Here is a 7604-nt window from a genome sequence, read left to right on the forward strand (position 1 = left end):
TTGTTTGATTTATATTGTTGGTTTGCGTTGTGCATGCTCTTAAGGAGTAAAAAATAACTTCCTGAAATGGCACGTCCTCCTCCTATTCCAAACACAGCGGCATCAAACGCCGCATCAGGAACAACAACCAACCCTCCCACATCATCTAGTGGTACGCAGGGAATCCCGAGTAGTACCACCACGACAGTATTATAAAATTTCGAATCAACGATGGCCATGCCAACATCTCAGGCCATTCCAGCGGTCACGGCGTCCGCTCAAACAACTCAGACCATTCCAACAGGATCGACTGTCCCTGGCCAAAGTACGCAGGCCGTTCCAGTGTTTTTCAATCTTGGCACAAGCCATCGAAATATACCATACGGTATGCCAAGTTCCTTAATGCAAGGCCTACACACGAACCCATCTTCGTTCTCCGAGAGTTTAAACGTACCAATGCCCCAATTGTTTACTCCTGGGGTGAGCGTTCCTGTGGCAACACCCCAGCAATCTTTGACTAATGCGTCCATGATGGCCTTAAGGCAACAGATGGACGAGGCCAATCACGAAATGGCCAATTTAGTAACACAGCAAATGGGTACGGTAATTAATCCTCTAATTCGAGATACTAACAACAGTTACCAAGCGTTGTCCGCTCAAATGGAGCGAATCGCTGATTTCTTCGGGGCCCCAGCGACACGGAGTACACTGATAACTCGAAATCTAAATGTTGGGTCAGCGGAACCCCCTGCAGTTAGTCAAAACGCCCAAGTGCCTGAAAATCAAATGCAACCGCGAAGGGCACAGCCCCAGGCTCCAGAGGAGCCCGAAAGGGCACCAATATTGGTAAACAAGCACCAAGATGCAGACCAAGTGGTCATGCAAGCCCGTCGAAACAATTATGAGGGGCATAATAACATAGTGAATGTTGTCGAGGCTTTGTTAGCCCAAAATGGTTTTAATATGGTTTTACATAGGCCCCAATTTTGTGTCGGCTTTATCTGAATATGTTTTGGAAACTGAATTACCAAGGAATTGGAAAGTCCCCAAATTTACTAAATTTGCTGGGGAGACCAATGAGTCGGCAGTCGAACACATTGCTCGATACCTTATGGAGGCGAGTGAAGTGGCAAACAATGAAAACTTAAGGTTGAAATATTTTCCAAGTTCTTTGACAAAAAATGCCTTCACTTGGTTCACCACTTTGCCTCCACACTCCATTTTTAGTTGGAATCAATTGGAAAAAGCTTTCCATGAACAATTCTACATGGGCCAATCTAAAATTAGTTTGAAAGAACTGGCCAGCGTTCGACGAAAGACGCACAAATCAATCGATGATTATCTGAATAGATTTCGTCTTCTTAAGGCCAGGTGTTTTACCTCAGTGCCAGAACATGAATTGGTCGAAATGGCTGCTGGTGGCCTTGACTATTCCGTTCGAAAGAAGTTGGAAACCCAATATCTTAGGGATATGGCACAGTTAGCAGACAGAGTCCGACAAGTCGAAAGACTTAAGGCTGAGAAAGCCCGGACGAACAAATTTCTTATAAAGGAAAAAGTTGCCTATGTAGATGTAGGAGACAGTGACCCTGAGTTCGATTGTGGATCAGATACTGTCGAAGAAAACGAGATAAATTTCGCAGAATTAAAAGATGGACCGCCTTACACATGTAAATTGTTGAGACCATCGAATGGGAAAAATCCCGAAGAGCCTAAAAATGACAAATACCCTCCCAAAACTTATACTTTTGATGTTTCTAAATGTGAGGAGATCTTCGATCTCTTAGTTGCATATGGCATAATATTAGTGCCAAAAAACATGAAACTACCTCCTTTAGAACAAAGGAAGAAACGACGATTTTGTAAATTCCATGGATTTTTAGGCCATAACTTATCTCGTTGTACTCGTTTCAGGGATTCTGTGCAAACAACTCTCGATAAGGGAAGGCTAAAGTTTGGAGATAAGACCAAACAGTCAATGCAAATAGATGTAGATCCTCTGAAGAAAGCCGATTCAATGTACGCTGATGTGGTTGCCATAAACATGGTAGATATCTCCGAAGAATGCAGCACTGAAACCCCTTCCTTGGCTCCTGTATCGAAAGAAAATTTACAAGCCGGCGAGGAGATGGTTGTTGAGGACCATCAGTTTGAAAACGCAATGGTTACTGAAGACCAATTTGCTGAAAAAATGAAAGTGGCATATCCCAAGGCTGAGGAAGATTTAATCGATTTTCTCAACAGATGCAAAATTTGCAATGCACATGCCATGCTTTGCCCAAGATGTAGCATAGTTTTCGATAAAGAAGCTGCAAGATCCGTCGAGGGATTTCGACCCCAAGCTAAACGCAAAGGGGGATGGGTTGATAACCGGCCAAAATTTTGTTTCAACAAACGAGGGGTTCCTTATAAGATGAAAGCCTCAGAGAAAAATCCAGGCAAAAGTCATAGGAAGACTTTCAATCCTTCTTCGAAGGCTCCTACAGATACTTGGGTCTTTTCTGGGGGCAAGAAATCTGGTTACTCTGCCCCACCAACAAAATGGGTGAAAAGAGTGGCCATAACGTCTCATCAGCAGGAGACATCGAATTCCAACAAGTATGCCTACAACAACAATTACAAAGGTAAGAACCCCATGACAAAAACACAATGGCGAAGGTATCAACGCCAGAAAAAGGCAAGTGCTTCGAATGACGTTACTAATGTTGAGAAAAGGGAAGAGAAACAGGAAGCTGTTTTCGAAATGGTCAAAAGACCATCCACCGAAAGAATATTTCCCCCTTTATCAACTTTGAAAGAAGACCTTCCAAAGGAGGATGAGGACATGACTTAAATTTCTCTGAATCCGACCCAAGTCTCGACATAGTGTGTAATGTTGTGTCGGTGCTGCCAGTTGAATATGATGTACCTTCTGAGGTAAATGAAGTGGAAAGTGATTTCACTGAAGAAATGGCCATTCACAAGCCATTATGCTATTATGTTATGAACAATGGTTGTGTCGAGGATCAACATGCAGTGTTCGAGAGGCCTGATATCTCGATGATGCATCACCTTAAACCTTTATTTATCCAAGCCAAGATAAATGGTGTGGGGGTGAATAAAGTATTGGTGGATGGAGGTGCCACAGTGAATTTGATACCCCAATCCTTTTTGGAAAAAATTGGGATTGTTGATTCTGACTTGAAACCACATAATATAATCCTCACTAACTATGAAGGGACAACTGGCAATTCCCTTGGGGCTGTCGAAGTTGATTTGATAGTTGGAAGTGTGAAAAGAACAACTACGTTCATGGTGGTCCCATCTAAGGCTAACTTCAATGTGTTGTTAGGCAGGGAATGGATCCATGGTGTGGGGGCAGTCCCCTCTACTGTGCATCAAAGGATTGCAATATGGCGAGAAGATGGTTTGGTGGAGAATGTCGAAGCAGATCAAAGTTATTTCCTGGCTGAAGTGAACAACATCACCAAGAAAATTTTTGACAAACAACTAGCAACTATTCCTCCAGTTCTCTCTTTGGGACCCAAATACATCGTCACCGAAGGTGAAATGTGTTCCATGAAGCTTCATCCAGAGGTTGGTTTTATTTGGGAAAGAGAACTTGTGGATCATGATTACATAGTGGTGAATCATCAGAAAGCTCCCCTAGAAGAGGAGAACGTGCTCAGGACAAGAGCTTCAGCATACAAGAAGGTTACTGATGATCTCACTCCAAGATCAACAGAGTATGCAATCTCACCAACTGGGTGAGACATCGAAAAGTGATCCATGATTAAGCCCAATTTTTGGGACAAAATTACGGCATATGTGGCCGAAACACAATTAAACACGGCCAGAGAGGCCAAAATGATGCAAGAAGAGGTGATCGAAACTCCGGTAGAAGATGTTACTGATGACCTCCTTGACGATCAAATGTTGGATTGTATAACGATGACGAACCTTTGGGTTTCGAAGAAGATCCTATGGGTTCTACTATTAAGATGAAGGCGCAGGATCCTCTCGAAGAAGTAGATTTGGGAGATGGCTCCGTCAAGAGGCCAACATATGTTAGCGCCAAAATTCCCAAGGAATTCAAAGATCGAATTGTAGTGCTCCTAAAGGAATACAAAGATTGTTTCGCCTGGGATTACAATGAAAGGCCCGGTTTAAATCGAAAGGTAGTAGAATTGAGGTTGCCGATTCAGTCAGATAAGAAACCAGTGAAGCAGATTCCTAGAAGGTTTGCGCCACAGATCTTGTCAAAGATTAAAGAAGAGGTGATCGAAATGATGCAAGAAGAGGTGATCGAAACTCCGGTAGTAGATGTTACTGATGACCTCCTTGACGATCAAATGTTGGATTGTATAACGATGACGAACCTTTGGGTTTCGAAGAAGATCCTATGGATTCTACTATTAAGATGAAGGCGCAGGATGTAACAGCCCGATTTTCGCTAGTTTTATTTTATTATTTATTTATGTGTGTTATATGTGCTCTTATGTGATTATTTGCCTCTGTGTGTATTTTTGGTCGGGATTCGTAGAATTCGGTGTAGAAGGGTAATTTAGTCATTTTGGACTTAGGGGCATTTTGGTCATTTTGAGGGCAGTGGCAATTTTGTAATTTTGCAGAAAGTTATTTTTTTTTTTAGTGTTTAGTGGAAGTTATTATTTTACCTAGTTACTAGAGAGGGTGTAGTAATTATTTTAATTACCGTTAAGTGACCGTTAGTGTTGTATTTTACCAGTAAGTGAGTACTAACATTTTTGAGGTTGAATTAGAAATGGGTTAGGCCCATTAAGGTTGTGAGATAAGCCCATTAAGTGAGCCTTTATAAACTAATGTTGGTGAGAAGAGATAGGGTTACAACATTTTCATTTCATTTCATTTCATTGGAGAGGAGAAGAGATAGAAACTAGAGAGAAGAGCAAGAACAAGGGTTAGAGGCAAGAGGGAGATTCACCATCTAGGAGCTAAATTGAAGCTTGAATTAAGGATTCTTGGTGTTAGAGGTAAGGGGGTTAGTCTTTACTCATAATCACCTAGTTGTAGCTTCTACCCTAACTTCTTACATAAGTGCTTATTTGAATAATTAATTATTTGTGAAATTAATGGTGAAATTCGTGCTTATGTTGTGATGCAATGTTTGGGTATGTGAATTGAATGATAATTGTGTTGTTGTTGTTGAAGTTGCATGACAAAATGGGTTTATATACATACAACATGTTCTTGAGTGAAATAGTTGATGAATTATGTTGTAGTTGTTGAATTGGTGGTAAATCCATGATGTTTAGTTGCTGTTGATGTTGTGAGATGATGCTGTTGAAGAATTGAACCTTGGGTATTCATAATTTTGAACTTGTGTTGTTTATTTGAAGTTTTCATGAAAATGGGTCAAATGATGATTTTGGTTAAGAGAATGTTTTGGGGCAAGTTGTATATGATTTTGTGTGTTTTTTTCATGTTTAGAAATGTTTAAACAAACTTTGGAATCAAATTTGGGCATTGGGGAGTCAAAATTGGGGTTTTGGGGTGAAAATGGCTCTTTTTCCCGAAACTACTGTCACAACTCGCACTGCACTCGCAGCTGCGAGTTGGATGCGAGCAGGAGTGGCTTCCTGGGAGCTACTCGCAGTTGCGAGTAAAGTTACTCGCAGTTGCGAGTTGCACAGGACAGAACTCCCTGTTTCGCATTCTTGCGTCTTTTTCGCACGTTTCTGTTTTGAATTGGTTTTCGGTGTAAACATGAAAGTTGTAGAGAATTTTGTTAGCTTTCCAATGGCTTTGGTTTGACTTGAAAATAATTCTTGGTTTTTGAGTTATGATGAAAATACTCCAAGGTGGTCTTGGTGAAATTTTACGAAAATTCCGCATAACTATTTCTAAGTCGACCCAAACCTTATGGATTGTTTCCAATCTTTGAAACTTATATTTTATGAGTTCAAATAAGGTGTTTAGTAGTATTTAAACTATGATGTGAGGGATCTAACTTGTTTTGCTTTGAAAATGGAAAATTTTGTAAAAAGTGGAAAAGTGAGACGAACTTTGTGATTTTTATGAATTCGTTGTTTTTGGCCGATGAAATGCTTATGTATCCTCTACTGCACCTATAAGCGACTTGTGAGAATACATGGCATAGGCAATTGAGCTTGTAGAGTTGGTTTTGGTTCATAAATTCTATTATTTTTAAAAGGTGACTTTTGGAGACGAACTTAGTAGAAATGAATCTTGAAGGACTAAAGTCTTATGAATCTTTTGTGAATGGTCACATATGATTAAATAATTGTGTTTGAATGATTGTGGAAGGTTGAGAATGATGCTTATCATAAATTGTTGTGTTATTCCATTTTACTTGATTTATGTGATGTAAATGGAAACGAATTGTAAATTGATGATGATGAATGTGGATGAACCTTATGTGAGCTATGATTGTTGAATGTATGAGCATGATTCTTGATAATGCAATGTTGTTGAGTTGTTGAAATGTAAAAGGAGGTGTACTTTTACATTGTTTTGATAGTTGTTATGTTGGAGTTGTGCATTATCGAGTCATTGCTATATGTCCATGCATCATATCATGTTGTTGTTGTTGTTGAAATGTAAAAGGAGGTGTACTTTTACATAGTAAGAGGAGGTGTACTCTTACTTGGATGTTTTTGTTGCATCCATTGTTGTTGATTTGGTACCACATGCATATATGTGTCAAGTCTAGGCGCATTGCATAAATTGAATTGTCAGATGATTGTTTTTGAGATTGTTAATGATGGGTGGTAAGTGTATACTTGTATTGCTTGTATGATTGAATGATTGATGTTGAACATGCATGCAAATACTTGTGAACTCTTTTACAATTATACATCTGTTTATTATAGTTTGATTATGATTAATGTAATACTTACCCCCAGTGGTTTCGACCGCCTACCTGTCTGTATGGATGGGTAGACGTTGTGCAGGACTAGACGCTTGGTGAGTTTGCTTGTTGGATGTTTGGACGACGGGAGCTTTCTCCGTTGTCGTGTCAGTGTCGTAGTATCTAGGCTCTGATTAGGCTTAGCGTCTATTTGTTGTTTTGGATTCTGTTGCTATGTTGTTGCTATTGTCCACTTGTCGGATTTGAAGTATTTTCATTTGAGGATTTATTGACCATGGCATGTATATGTTGAAGTTTATGATTTGAATTCCGCTGTGATCGTTGAGATATTATATATATGCACGATATTGTTGGGTTTGTTTTGAGACGTAGCATCTATTTCTAGAATATTACTGATGTATTCGCGCGTTTTACCGCTTAATAGAAATAGGGTGTTACAAGTTGGTATCAGAGCCGTGGTCAGTCTTGTCTAGACTAGTAGATTAGTGTTTGTTGAATTGCCCTGTTAGTATGCGAATGGTAATGAGTTACCTTCGGTACTTGCTCTTGTGTTGTTGTGCTGTTGTTCTTATCTGTTGGTTGGTTTTGGGTAGAAGTAAGATGGCTGGTGGTAGAGATGATGGAGTGATTGCGCAGGCTTTGGCCTCGATGGCTCAGGTGTTGGCTCAGGCTAACGAGCGGGCGGCGGTTGGTCATCGTGATCCTGGAGAGGCTGCGGAGCGAAGGCTTGATCGTTTCTTGCGAAACAGTCCGCCGACGTTCAAGGGTAGGTATG

General features: G+C 40.3%; 1 long non-coding RNA gene and 1 pseudogene across 1 annotated transcript; both read left to right on the forward strand.

Moving 5' to 3' along the window:
* The first annotated feature begins 210 nt into the window (after positions 1 to 210).
* Positions 211 to 2812, forward strand: LOC146929035 (uncharacterized; annotated as a pseudogene).
* A 1597-nt stretch (positions 2813 to 4409) lies between these two features.
* On the forward strand, positions 4410 to 7163 carry LOC146929036 (uncharacterized). Its single transcript, XR_015005939.1, has 2 exons — positions 4410 to 4970; positions 6901 to 7163. It is a non-coding gene; the product is annotated as an uncharacterized LOC146929036 (long non-coding RNA).
* The last annotated feature ends 441 nt before the right edge of the window (positions 7164 to 7604 follow it).

This window comes from Medicago sativa, chromosome 4 (assembly GCF_051527215.1).
Source record: "Medicago sativa cultivar Bolivia chromosome 4, Bolivia_mono, whole genome shotgun sequence".
Taxonomy (NCBI): Eukaryota; Viridiplantae; Streptophyta; class Magnoliopsida; order Fabales; family Fabaceae; genus Medicago; species Medicago sativa.